Genomic DNA, 15,474 nt, shown 5'->3' on the forward strand with positions numbered 1-15,474 from the left:
CTCTATTCTGCTCCCCTGGATGCACCACAAACAACACACTTTTCCCCATGTTCAATTTATACCCTGAAAAATCCCCAAACCCCCCAAGTATCCGCATTATTTCTGGCATCCCCTCCGCCGGGTCTGCCACGTATAGTAACAAATCGTCCGCATACAAAGATACCCGGTGTTCTTCTCCTCCTCTAAGTACTCCCCTCCACTTCTTGGAACCCCTCAACGCTATCGCCAGGGGCTCAATCGCCAGTGCAAACAATAATGGGGACAGAGGGCATCCCTGCCTTGTCCCTCTATGGAGCCGAAAATATGCAGATCCCTGTCCATTCGTGACCACGCTCGCCATCGGGGCCCTATACAACAGCTGCACCCATCTAACATACCCCTCTCCAAAAACAAATCTCCTCAACACCTCCCACAAATAATCCCACTCCACTCTATCAAATGCTTTCTCGGCATCCATCGCCACTACTATCTCCATTTCCCACTCTGGTGGGGGCATCATCATTGCCCCTAACAGCCTCCGTATATTCGCGTTCAGCTGTCTCCCCTTCACAAGCCCAGTTTGGTCCTCGTGGACCACCCCCGGGACACATTCCTCTATTCTCATTGCCATTACCTTGGCCAGGATCTTGGCATCTACATTTAGGAGGGAAATAGGTCTATAGGACCCGCATTGTAGCGGGTCCTTTTCCTTCTTTAAGAGAAGCGATATCGTTGCTTCAGACATAGTCGGGGGCAGTTGTCCCCTTTCCTTTGCCTCATTAAAGGTCCTCGTCAATACCGGGGCGAGCAAGTCCACATATTTTCTATAGAATTCGACTGGGAATCCATCCGGTCCCGGGGCCTTTCCCGCCTGCATGCTCCTAATTCCTTTCACCACTTCTTCTCCCTCGATCTGTGCTCCCAGTCCCACCCTTTCCTGCTCTTCCACCTTGGGAAATTCCAGCCGATCCAAAAAGCCCATCATTCTCTCCCTCCCATCCGGGGGTTGAGCTTCATATAATTTTTTATAAAATGTCTTGAACACTCCATTCACTCTCTCCGCTCCCCGCTCCATCTCTCCTTCCTCATCCCTCACTCCCCCTATTTCCCTCGCTGCTCCCCTTTTCCTCAATTGGTGTGCCAGCAACCTGCTCGCCTTCTCCCCATATTCGTACTGTACACCCTATGCCTTCCTCCATTGTGCCTCTGCAGTGCCCGTAGTCAGCAAGTCAAATTCTACATGTAGCCTTTGCCTTTCCCTGTACAGTCCCTCCTCCGGTGCTTCCGCATATTGTCTGTCCACCCTCAAAAGTTCTTGCAGCAACCGCTCCCGTTCCTTACTCTCCTGCTTCCCTTTATGTGCCTTATTGATATCAGCTCCCCTCTAACCAGCGCCTCCCAGACCACTCCCACCTGGACCTCCCCATTATCATTGAGTTCCAAGTACTTTTCAATGCACCCCCTCACCCTTAGACACCCCCCCTCATCTGCCATTAGTCCCATGTCCATTCTCCAGGGTGGGCGCCCTCCTGTTTCCTCCCCTATCTCCAAGTTTACCCAGTGTGGCGCGTGATCCGAAATGGCTATAGCTGTATACTCCGTTCCCCTCACCTTCGGGATCAACGCCCTTCCCAGCACAAAAAAGTCTATTCGCGAGTAGACTTTATGGATATAGGAGAAAAACGAGAACTCCTTACTCCTAGGTCTGCTAAATCTCCACGGGTCTACACCTCCCATCTGCTCCATAAAATCTTTAAGTACCTTGGCTGCTGCAGGCCTCCTTCCAGTCCTGGACTTCGACCTGTCCAGCCCTGGTTCCAACACCGTATTAAAATCTCCCCCCATTATCAGCTTTCCCATCTCTAGGTCCGGAATGCGTCCTAGCATCCGCCTCATAAAATTGGCATCATCCCAGTTCGGGGAATATACGTTTACCAAAACCACCGTCTCCCCCTGTAGTTTGCCACTCACCATCACGTATCTGCCCCCGTTATCCGCCACTATAGTCTTTGCCTCGAACATTACCCGCTTCCCCACTAATATAGCCACCCCCCTGTTTTTCGCATCTAGCCCCGAATGGAACACCTGCCCCACCCATCCTTTGCGTAGTCTCACCTGGTCTATCAGTTTCAGGTGCGTTTCCTGTAACATAACCACATCTGCCTTAAGTTTCTTAAGGTGTGCGAGTACCCGTGCCCTCTTTATCGGCCCGTTCAGCCCTCTCACGTTCCACGTGATCAGCCGGGTTGGGGGGCTTCCTACCCCCCCCCCCCCACCCCTTGTCGATTAGCCATCCCCTTTTTCCAGCTCCTCACCCGGTTCCCACGCAGCTGTATCTCCCCCAGGCGGTGCCCCCCCGCCCATCCCCTCCCATGCCAGATCCCCCCTCTCCCCAGCAGCAGCAACCCAGTAATTCCCCCCTCCCCCCCCCCCCCCGCTAGATCCCCCGCTAGCGTAATTACTCCCCCCATGTTGCTCCCAGAAGTCAGCAAACTCTGGCCGACCTCGGCTTCCCCCCGTGACCTCGGCTCGCACCGTGCGACGCCCCCTCCTTCCTGCTTCTCTATTCCCGCCATGATTATCATAGTGCGGGAACCAAGCCCGCGCTTCTCCCTCGGCCCCGCCCCCAATGGCCAACGCCCCATCTCCTCCACCTCCCCTCCTCTCCCCATCACCACCTGTGGAAGAGAGAAAAGTTACCACATCGCAGGATTAGTGCATAAAACTCCTCTTTCCCCCCTTTTTAACCCCCCTCTTCGCCCCCCACATTCGCCCCACCACTTTGTTCAAACGTTCTTTTTAATAACCCGCTCATTCCAGTTTTTCTTCCACAATAAAAGTCCACGCTTCATCCGCCGTCTCAAAGTAGTGGTGCCTCCCTCGATATGTGACCCACAGTCTTGCCGGTTGCAGCATTCCAAATTTTATCTTCTTTTGATGAAGCACCGCCTTGGCCCGATTAAAGCTTGCCCTCCTTCTCGCCACCTCCGCACTCCAGTCTTGATAAACGCGGATTACCGCGTTCTCCCATTTACTGCTCCGAGTTTTCTTTGCCCATCTAAGGACCATTTCTCTATCCTTAAAACGGAGGAATCTCACCACTATGGCTCTGGGAATTTCTCCTGCTCTCGGTCCTCGCGCCATCACTCGGTATGCTCCCTCCACCTCCAACGGACCCGCCGGGGCCTCCGCTCCCATTAACGAGTGCAGCATCGTGCTCACATATGCCGCGACGTCCGCTCCCTCCGCACCTTCAGGAAGACCAAGAATCCTCAGGTTGTTCCTCCTTGCGTTGTTCTCCAGTGCCTCCAACCTTTCCACACATCGTTTCTGATGTGCCTCATGCATCTCCGTCTTCACCACCAGGCCCTGTATGTCGTCCTCACTCTCGGCTGCCTTTGCCTTCACGACCCGAAGCTCCCACTCCTGGGTCTTTTGTTCCTCCTTTAGCCCTTCGATCGCCTGAAGTATCGGGGCCAACAGCTCTTTCTTCATTTCCTTTTTGAGCTCTTCCACACAGCATTTCAAGAACTCTTGTTGTTCAGGGCCCCATGTTAAACTGCCACCTTCCGACGCCATCTTGGTTTTTGCTTGCCTTCCTTGCCGCTGTTCTAAAGGATCCACTGCAATCCGGCCACTTTCTCCTCCTTTTTTCATCCGTATCCAGGGGGGATTCCCTTCTGGTTTACCGCACAGTGTTTTTAGCCGTCAAAATTGCCGTTGGGGCTCCTATCAAGAGCCCAAAAGTCCGTTTCACCGGGAGCTGCCGAAACGTGCGACTCAGCTGGTCATCACCGCACCCGGTAGTCTGACTATTTCATTCGGTGCTCTTGCCTGAAATAAGGCTAAATATCCATTATGCTTTGCCAAGTGTCTATTTACATGAAATATAGTCAAGCAGGTGGTTAAAATGAATACCCTTCAACAGGCAACTAATTCGCAAACTAAAGTATCTTCTATAATTCCCTCGTTGTTGATCTTATGATCAACACTTGTTAGTACATTAGTGTCCTCCACAGCAAAGGGTGGGGTATAATGAAAGGGGAATCGACAGGCTCTTGATTGTGAAGTTGCTGGGACCACGGAGGCAATGCTGACAAATGCGCCCCCATGTCCGGCCACACACCGAGCAACATTTAAATAGTATCCATACCACAATCAGAATTACAACGGTGATTATAATCCAAAACACAATCCTCTGTCCGAACAATCCCAATCACCCAAAGCCAAAGTCCCATCCCCCATCCTCATGAAACGTTGTTAGCTCTCTACGAATGTGATCCATCAGGTTATCAATTCTCTCTGAGTCTTCAGGGATGGACGTGCAGCAGTCACTTCCAATCAGGTCATAAGTACCTCCCTTTTCAGCAAGCATGAAGGGCCATCCTATTCTGCAGGGCAACCGCTCTTATAGCAACCATCTCAGTTTCTATCTGGCTATCGGTTTCTGCAGTGTCATTAGCTACCTGCTCAAGGATCTGTCGTAGTTCACGTAGTTTGTATGTATTAGTGGCTATTCCTAATGTTGGTATCATTATTCCCAGCATTTGTGCCCATATCATAACACTTCGTGTCGTCCTGTGATGGGGATGTTCCTGCAATTGCTGAACGTGATGAACATAAGGGACAACGTATCCCAAATAGCAAGAGCCATGCCAATTTTCTGGTAACCCCGGGTACGCCTTACGTCCACAGATAAATTATGTGCCGTTATATGCGGTCACGTTTCCTTTACTATCAGCCATCATTAGTCTAATCGGACCCCCTCCCCAGTGGCCCCCTCTAGTTCGGTTTTCAACTCTTGGCCAGTCAAAGATGAATAGCCCTTTAACTGTGAGGCGGGGCTTAGGGGGTTGCCAATTCAAGGTCTGGTCGCACTGACTGGTGCCGACTGGGTAGGTCCCGTATGTTTTATGTTTCCTAAAGCAGATGCTACCCTTTGGTACTCCAGTGCAATTGGGAAGGATAAAACAGGGGGGCTTGCGTGTTACATTAAATCTAGGCCACCACCATCCTTTAAACCTATTCATATCGTGCCCAGGTGATCTCAAATCTATCATATCCTGTGTATCTTCACCATGCCCTATATTATTCCGTCTTCGGGACAATTCTGTGAACTCGTTACTGGTGAATTTGATAGGTAGCACCGGGGTGCCCCCCCACAACCCCCCACCCCTCCGAGTACCTCGGAATTTGTGTACAAACCTGTAGAAGCCAGGTATTTCAAATCCAACTAGTATAGGTAAAAGAGAGCTGTTTAAGTACTCATTTTTAAAAATGAGAATTTCAGCACACATAAATTCAGCACTTCAATATGATACATGAAACAGCATAAAATTCCATTACAAGATTATAGCAGCACAGTTGCAAGACAATTTGACACTGCTTGTGCTAATTGTCAAGGCCAAGGACCGAGTTCCATGGCAACTAGGTGGCAAGAATCCAATGCAGTTTGTAAGAGCATTGAATCATATATATATTCTTGATATGAAGTCTCAATTGTTACATTAGCCAAGCCAGCTAAAAGATTAGCAAAATATCACATTCCATAGCATGTAGACATGAAACAATTAAAGCTAATGTTGCACATTGAAGATGGACGGCTTGCCATCAAATCAAATGTGTTTGAGTCTAACCCAAACCAATTCGGATTATATTGGGGTGTAATTAGACGACTTAAGACAGATATGAAAGTGTATCACTGAAAAGTGTCCCCCGCCATTTTAGTGTTGTGCTGTGTTCAGTGGTGTTGTGTTGTCTTTCTGTTAGTTTGTCAGTCTGTGTCAGTGATGTTAGTCCACTTTTGACTTTGAGTTTGAGTTTAGCTGAAGATTAGCTCTCTCTCTCTCTCTCTTCATGTTTCATTGCCAGACTTTGACCGTTTAAAAGTTACTTTCGAGCTGTCTGCCTAAGCAAAGAAAGATAATGTCTGTAATTCTCTGAAAGCTTCGAATTGTCTACGAATTGCCTTTTAAATGACTTTCAAATTGTAATCAAGCGACTACAACTAAAACAATTCCTTTTGGCACCTGAGAAGTTTTAACTGAAATTTCTGCTGAGTTCCAGTATTCGCAAAGTGCTACTGGTAACCGAATAGCAGAGATAATATAAATTCCTTCAACGTTACACAGTCGAATAATACAAGGAATCGAACAACTTGGCATAGTCCAAAAATATTACAAATCTTACAACTTGTCGTATTGTGCCAGGACTTGATTCATCAACTAAGCTTCCCCCAAACTTGGCGTAGTTCGACAGGTTAAGATCCCCATAAATTATAGATTCCTATAAAACCCAACAATGCATTTATTTCTCTTTTCAGCATACGAGTGGGACATGTATATTAATGTGTCAGTATTCAGTTTACCCTCTACATGAAGTTGGGTTAATATGATCATCCATAAAAAGGCCGTCATTTTCTTCAGGTCAGCGTTTCGCGAGTACTCTGAAAGTTCCGGATGATGTAGTTTACACCGACTTGCGTGGGTCCAATCTGGCTTTCCATTTACTTTAATGGCTGCTCGGGTTCTGAGCAGCACTTGGTAGGGTCCTTTCCACCTGGGAGAAAAATAATCTTTGTTTAATGCTTTCACATATACCAGGTTTAAAGGGGTGTGTATCCTCCTATTTTGGATGGATCTGAGCCTGTCGCACCTTTTCATGCATTTTTACAGCGGTTTCACACATGGTCTGGGCATATTTGAGTGATGCCTTATCTGCCCATCTTAAGGCTACTGCCGCTGGAGTCATTGGGGTTTTTATTCCAGTTGTCATTAATAATGGGGTTAAGCACGTATTGCGATTTCTCTGATTTCTCAGGCCACACATTACTATGGGTATGGCATCTGGCCATAGCAGCCCATTTTGTTGAGACACTTTTGTAACTGCAATTTTATTTTTTCCATTCGCCCTTTCCACTGAGTATTGCGGCTGATAGGGGATATGTAATTTCCAATAAAATCCCATGCCTTCTGTTAGGGCTTTGCTCAATTTGCTAGTGAAATGAGTTCCCCTGTCACTGCTAATACCCATTGGTATCCCAAACCTAGGTATTATTTCCTTCAACAGAATATTTACCATTGTTCTAGCATCATCACGTCTGGTCGGCAAAGCATCTACCCACCGTCAAAACATTTCCACTATCACCAGAATGTATTTGAATCCCTTAGCCCTCGGAATGTGTACAAAATCTATCTCCAAATTTTCAAAAGGCATTTCGGGCTGTGGTTGATGATCAAAGACAGCGGCTGTTTTGCCCCGATTATATCTCTGACAGACTAAAAATGTGCGGGATACTTTTCCAATTGTTGCCGTAATACCTGGAGCACACTATTTTTCACATATGGCATGTGTCATCTCTCCTTTGCCCACATGAGCCTGCCCATGGGCAAGGCGGCTTTGTGGCAAGAACAGGCTTCTGGGGCATACTGCGCGGGTATGGGGTTGGACCCAGATTTGATGGTTGGCTTGGGAGCAACTGGCTTTTAGCCAAGAGCTCCTGTGGGAGGCTTGCTCCTGTGCCTGTTTTAACTTTGGTTCTGTTATAGTGGACGGAAGTTCTACTGCAGAAGCTTGCAGTTGTGGCTGCTGTTTGAGAGCCCCTTCCTTTGCTATTTCATCAGCAAATCTATTATCATAGGAGACTGCATCGTCTGCAGCAGTATGCAATTCGCACATTAAAACGGCTGTCTTGTTGGGCAGCTGAACAGCATCTCGTAAATTTAAAGCCAATTTAGCATGTTTAATAGGTTGGCCGGAGGAAGTTATGAATCACCTGTTTTTCCATAATTGCACAAAAGAGTGTACTGATCCAAAAGCGAATCGCGAATCAGTATTACTGTTTCACATTTAGCCAGAATACATGCCCTAGTAAACGCGACCAACTCGACCGCTTGAGCAGACATTCCCGAAAGCGCAAACGCTTTCACGATCTCGAATGAAGTTACGATTTCATAGCCGGCCAGGAGAGTCATATCATTTGGTCGGTTTGCTGACCCATCGGTGAAAAAGTTGATGTCTGGATTGTCGAGTGGGTGACTTTAATAAATCAGGTCGTGGGGTTGTGGTGGCTTCAACCAATTGCAAACAGTCTTGATAAAACAGATGTTCTTCTTCCGAGTGCGTGGTAAAGAGTGTCGCAGGGTTGGCAGCTGGTGCCCGTTGTAGTTAAAGTTGGTTTTTAGAGAGAAGTACTACTTCGTATCCAATGCGCGGAGGCGCAGTAAATGGATGTGTTGCAGATTCTTTAAGCAGCAGCAAAACAGAGTGAGGAACCAAGACTGTACAAGGGTGATCGCGTACAAGGGGTTCTGCTGTTTCTACTATTGTCGCCGTGGCCGCTACTCCTCTTAAGCAACTTGGCATACCCTTTACCACAGCACATAGCGCCACCGAGTAATAGGCAAGGGGCCTCTTCCCTCCTCAATGCTCTTGCACCAGGACCGCTGTTGCAAATCCCACTGCTTCATTCACATAAAGAGTAAAGGGCTTGCTGAGATTAGGAAGTCCCAAGGCAGGTGCGCTTATCATGGCTTGTTTCAAGTTACGAAATGCTTGCTCCCTCTCTGGGACCCAGGTAACAACGGAAGGGGCGCCCTGTAGGGTAGCCTTGCACAGTACCGCATCCATCTCTGTATAGTCCGGTATCCACTGCCTGCAATAGCCCACCATGCCGAGGAAGGTGAGGGTTTCCTTTTCAGTGCGCGGAGTTGGAACCCTTGCTACAGCCGATATTGCTGCAGCTGAAATCCCAAATACTGAGCTGTCTCCTGACAGAATTGCAGTTTGTCATTTGAGATCCTATGCCCTCTTTCTGCTACATGTGATAATAACAAAAGGGTATTCTGTTGACAAACTAGCCCTCCCTCTGAGGCTATCAATAAATCATCATCATATTGAGGGACTGTTGAGCCTGCAGACAACTGGCACTCGTCCAAGTCTCTTTTAATACTGTTAATTCCGATATGTTAAAGCAAATAGATATTGACTTTTCGGGTGCAATGGTATGGAGAAAAAGGCTGAGCGTAAATCTATGACGGAGAAGGTATCTGCTATTGGTGGTGTACATTTGTGTCTGGCACCAATGGAGCAATAGCGATAACAATTTTATTGATGGTTCCGAAACCTTGTCCAAACCACTGCTCGTAGGGTCTTCCTACCTTTGGAATGGGGAGTATAGGGGTGTTACAGGGGCGTTGCATTCTCTTCAGCACCCCTGCTGTAATAGTACATTGATCACTCCCTCTATCCCTTTCTCTGCTTCCGGTGCCAACCTGTACAGTTTTAAGCAGGGCAGGGCAATGTTCTTCTGTATCTGCACCCTATGCACTGGGGCAGAATGTACTTTTCCAACATGATTTTTATGTTGGGCCCATAGATGTGACAGTACCTGGTCCAGGATTGAAGGGAGTAAATTATGGCTCTCTCGGGGAGGTTGTTGTATTTCAAATGTAGCGGGCCATTGCTCCTCTTTCCAGGTCACTCTGCCCTCCTGTTTGCCATAAAATTCTATCAGGCAATTCCGTCCGTCTATTTCAATATAAATCCCAATTTCTTTGGCCTCTTTGATCACTTTTCCTATTTGCTTTGACTTAGCGGGATGTCTTAAGGCCAATGTTAAATGAGGTTCTGAAGTTAAATTCATCCTGAAAAGGTCCTTCTGACTATGGATCGACTGCACTAACATTCCTAATCCCACAATGCCGAAAAATCAAAAGGAGTGAGATGCGATGAGGTCTGCTTTCCTAAGTGACCTTGCGTTTGTAAAATGTATGCGTGCTCATCCTCACAAGCATATCAAGCTGTACAATAGGTCACGATATTCTCACGGCTGGACTCTATCAAGTGTTTTAATAGCTGTGCCCAAGGCCTTTAACCTTTTGTAAGACTTCCTGCAGTTTGTTTAAAAAGAGTTTTTTAACAGTGGTATTGTAAGGGTTAGCGTTCAGCTGCCAGCATACAACACAGACATAGAGCGATCGGGCGCAGGCTCAGAAGTTAAAAAATGTTGCAGCTGGTGAGCTCGTATTTGAGACAGTTCTATAAACAACCCATTATCAATGCAATGTATTACCTCTCCTAATTTGCAGAGTGTCTCTCTGCCTAATCAGGGAAGGTGTTGCTAGGTGGGGTACATCCTTCCTGGGAGTTAAATGCTTCTTGGGCCCTTGCATGATATCCTCTTTCCCTCTAATTGCTAACCAGCGTTTGAAGGACTGATTAAATTCATTCAAATAACTATCATTATTGGGAACCCAGCCCCCATTGATGCCGCGTGGGACTGCAATCCCATCATTCAAAGCTGGCCGAGATGAACCATAAGAGTATTTTAGGAACAGCCAACCATCCCCTGGGACGGGTCTATAAATACCACACATTCAAGTCAATTTCCAATGATTGATTTTATAGGCATTAGCTATTCTTAGAGACATATAACTTTCTTTGTCAATTCGGAAAAGGTCAAATGTCTGCTGAAATGGTTAATGTTTCCAGCAGAACCTAAGGAGGCGGAGAACTTGGAATGATGCCATTTACGTCTTTTCACGTAATCTAAAAACTTATTCATACTCAATTACTTTTATTCGTAAAGGCATTTCCTTTCTTTTAAACTGATTTTTATTTCCAATGTTTCAGTGCATTGGAGAAATCTCAACACAAAATCACTTAAATAATAATCTCGGACTCACAATATCAGATGATAAAAAGTACAACCCACTTGGAACTTCATGCTTTGACTAAAATTAATTGGTTAAACAAAGCACAACAATTCTCCGAGCACACACATATCACAGTTAACCGTTAGCCTTATCTCACGGCTACAGACAAATCAGAATTCCCTTTTTCTACAGGAAATGAAATGAAATGAATGAAATGAGAATCGCTTATTGTCACAAGTAGGCTTCAAATGAAGTGACTGTGGAAAGCCCCTAGTCGCCACATTCCGGCGCCTGTTCGGGGAGGCTGGTACGGGAATCGAATCGTGCTGCTGGCCTGCCTTGGGCTGCTTTCAAAACCAGCGATTTATCCCTCTCATTGACTCTCTCACTCCCCTCACTCCCTCTCTCACACACAATCTTCCTCTCTCACCCACATACCCTCCCGCTCCTGCAGTCTTTCGATCTACTACTCGCTGCCTCTCTCACACCCTTTCTCGCTCACAAACTCGACATCTCACACACTCTGGCCCTTTTACACGAGCTCTCCATCGCTCACACTCTCCGACGCTCACACTCCCTATCTTGCCCGAACTCTTTCTCTCCCACACCCTCTCCCTATCTCACACACTCTTCCTCGCACATTCCCTCCGTCTTTCACACTCCCTCCCTCTTTCACACTCCCCCCTCTCTCACTCTCTCCCTCTTTCTTCAGCTACCATAGTCTCTTCCACTTCGACAGTCAAGCCCTGTCTCATTCTCACTCTCACACTATCTCCCTCTCTATCTCCCTCCCTCTCTCACATTCTCTCAGTCTTTACACTTTCTCTCACACTATTCTCCTTTGTTTATCACTCTCATGCTCTCACTCACTCACTTACTCACTTACTCGCGCTCTCACTTTCCCATTTACTCACTTACATGACACATTTATGTCAGAGATCACTTATCTCTGAGGTTATGTTATTATTTTGCACACCATCCTTCTCACACCATCTGTCTCCCTCATCCACTCGCCCGCTCTGTCTCCACTCCCCCCGCTTCCTCTTCTCTCAGATTCAACCGCCATCTCTCGTTCCCTTTATTTCTCCCACCTTGTTCCTCAACGTCTTTCTCTCTCACTCTCTTTCTCTCTCACCCTCTTTCTCTCTCACTCTCTTTCTCTCTCACCCTCTTTCTCTCTCACTCTCTTTCTCTCTCACTCTCTTTCTCTCTCACTCTCTTTCTCTCTCACTCTCTTTCTCTCTCACCCTCTTTCTCTCTCACCCTCTTTCTCTCTCACCCTCTTTCTCTCTCACCCTCTTTCTCTCTCACCCTCTTTCTCTCTCACACTCTTTCTCTCTCACACTCTTTCTCTCTCACCCTCTTTCTCTCTCACCCTCTTTCTCTCTCACACTCTTTCTATCTCACGTTCTTACTCACTAATCGTCTTTCACTCCCACCCTGGTTCTCTCCGTTCCCTTTCTGTCCCTCCTCTCCTTCTCACTCTATCTTCCATCAGCACAGCTGGCAGACCAGATCTCTCCCCCGCCACATCTCAGCCCGTTTCTCTCCCAGTTTAAATGTCTGTATCAGAGGGACGGCCACATTCAGGAAGACATTGTGCATCAGTTTTAATCTCTCAAAATTGTTTTCTCTTGATGTTTGAGGTGATACGTTTGTAACTGCTGCAGTGTCTGAGCTTTCTGAGGTTTTCCAAAGTTTAAAAAGTTTTCTTAGTTTAAGGATCTGATTCAGATTTAGCGTTGGAATAATTTACTCTGGACTTTAAATAGTGCCAGTTATTCGCTTCGATGAAATCTGCAATTTTTTGTCATCTTGATCCCACTTGAAAGACAGAATGGAATGGCCAGAGTTCAAGAGGCCACTGCACCCCAGAGTGCAGGAGAGCTACCCAAAGAAACACACTAACAATTGGAGCTGGAACACAGAATGGTCATAGTCGGGAGACGGATATCGCTGAAACTTTCAGAGGTCTAAAGATGGGATTGATGATATTTGAGTGTTATGGTTAGTTGATCAATGTGATGAACACAGTCCAGTGTTTGGAATGTGGTCTCTGGCTCAACAAGAAATATTTTCTGTCACTAAACACAATCTCGTAATCTGTTTTTACTTATCTTTCAAAATAAGTTAAAATATGTTGCAAACTGAATCGAACTGAGGCAATTCCACTGGGAATAAATTAAAGTATTTGTGATTATATCACCTCAGAGTTTAAGAAAGCGAGACTGCTCGTAGAACCAAGAGCCATATCACTTCGCACTGAATAGGCATCCTTCAATTGATATTGTGGAAAAAATATTGCACCCAATCCTTGCTGTTGTTGGTGTTCCTGGGAAGTGATTATAACCATTATGTGTAATTCTGTGTCAGAGAGTCTCTCTCATTTTTAACTGAGAATGCTAATATTGAATGCTGATCTCGTGCTCAACGAAATACAGACACCTGATCAACGATAAGGTGCACATTCTCACCGTGTGTGTGAGGGTTTCTCACTCACAATCCAAACAATCTGAATCCTGCGGTATCCTCTGACAGTCCTCATCGCTATCCGCAATTCCACCAACCTTTGTGTCGTCTGCAAACTTATTAATCAGACCAGTTACATTTTCCTCCAATTCATTTATATATACTACAAACAGCAAAGGTCCCAGCACTGATCCCTGTGGAACACCACTGGTCACAGCCCTCCAATTAGAAAAGCATCCTTCCATTGCTACTCTCTGCCTTCTATGACCTAGCCAGTTCTGTATCCAGCTTGCCAGCTCACCCCTGATCCCGTGTGACTTCACCTTTTGTACTAGTTACCATAAGGGACCTTGTCAAAGGCCTTACTGAATGGGTTTCACACGGCCAGAATGTGCAAACTCCACACGGATTGTGAGTGTGAATCCCACACACACACGGTGAGAATGTGTAAACTCCACACGGATTGTGAGTGAGAAACCCACACAGACATGATGAGAATGTGCAAACTCCACACGGATTGTGGATGAGAATCCCACACACACACGGTGAGAATGTGTAAACTCCACACGGATTGTGAGTGAGAAACCCACACAGACATGATGAGAATGTGCAAACTCCACACGGATTGTGGGTGAGAATCCCACACACACACGGTGAGAATGTGCAAACTCCACACGGATTGTGAGGGCGAAACCCACGCAGACACGGTGAGATTGTGCAAACTCCACACGGATTGTGAGTGTGATTCCCACACCCACACGGTGAGAATGTGCAAATTCCACACGGATTGTGAGTGTGAATCCCACACAGACACGGGAAGAATGTGCAAACTCCACACGGATTGTGAGTGAGAATCCCACACACACACGGTGAGAATGTGCAAACTCCACACGGATTGTGAGTGAGAATCCCACACACACACAGTGAGAATGTGTAAACCCCACACGGATTGTGAGTGAGAAACCCACACAGACATGATGAGAATGTGCAAACTCCACACGGATTGTGGGTGAGAATCCCACACACACACGGTGAGAATGTGTAAACTCCACACGGATTGTGAGTGAGAAACCCACACAGACATGATGAGAATGTGCAAACTCCACACAGATTGTGGGTGAGAATCCCACACACACACGGTGAGAATGTGCAAACTCCACACGGATTGTGAGGGCGAAACCCACGCAGACACGGTGAGATTGTGCAAACTCCACACGGACTGTGAGTGTGTTTCCCACACCCACACGGTGAGAATGTGCAAATTCCACACGGATTGTGAGTGTGAATCCCACACAGACACGGGGAGAATGTGCAAACTCCACACGGATTGCGAGTGAGAATCCCACACACACACGGTGAGAATGTGCAAACTCCACACGGATTGTGAGTGAGAATCCCACACCCACACGGTGAGAATGTGCAAACTCCACAAGAACAGTTTCAACTATTTTACCTTCTCTCGTTTAATAATGAAGTTATTGTTCTCTTTAATCTCCATGAGCTGAAGCCTGAGGCCCTGTTCAGTAACCTCCTTGCACCCATCTAAACAAAAGAGAATCACGAACCACTTTCCATCTTTGGACGGAAGGTGTCGGGAGAAACATCAGGTGGTATGGTGCCACTGCTGTCATGCTGAATGCTGGTACGCCCCTCACTGTAATGTAGTGAATGCCCTACTGCTCAGGGTGTAAAAAGAACGGACTCACAAACAGTTAACTCAAGTTGTTTGTTAAGTGGCTCGATTTAGTCTCAGTCTCCAGGGATGTGAAACGCGTCACCCGGGGCTTTCCCTCTTGGGTTAATAAGTGAGTATATTCAATTGTTTGCTCAGAATGTGAGCATCTTCTCCCGCATGAGCAGGGGATTAGCAGCTGGATCGGAATCCGGCAGAGAGACACTGGAATGCTGCAGCAATGGATACGAACACACGGACAATCGATGGGAATCTGACAACAACAGATCCCAGCCTGACTGCTGAAGATTGGACTAGTCCACCATTAGCTCGGATACTCGGGGGAGGGCCTGTCCTCTTATCCATCCCCATTCAATATCTATCTGACGGCATTGGTTGGATGTCAGTAAGCATGCAGATCACGTACACTCTTCAAGCTATAGAATTCTTTTACTACCCAATCCTGGCGATTGCTGGTGTTTTTGGTAAGTCTCTCTGTCCTATCATTAACTATGTTACTCACTCGGAGGTACCTCGTGATTCATTAGTTTCACTGCTGCTGTCTAATGTGTTCCGTTTGAAACCCAGCTATTCTGCCTGAATGCCTCTTTTTCATAGCCCCCATCAACTTTATTTGTTTGCATGGGATTGGGGGAATTCTATTGATAGAAAACTGGTTGGCAGACAGGAAACAAAGAG

This window comes from Scyliorhinus torazame, chromosome 23, assembly GCF_047496885.1.
Source record: "Scyliorhinus torazame isolate Kashiwa2021f chromosome 23, sScyTor2.1, whole genome shotgun sequence".
NCBI lineage: Eukaryota > Metazoa > Chordata > Chondrichthyes > Carcharhiniformes > Scyliorhinidae > Scyliorhinus > Scyliorhinus torazame.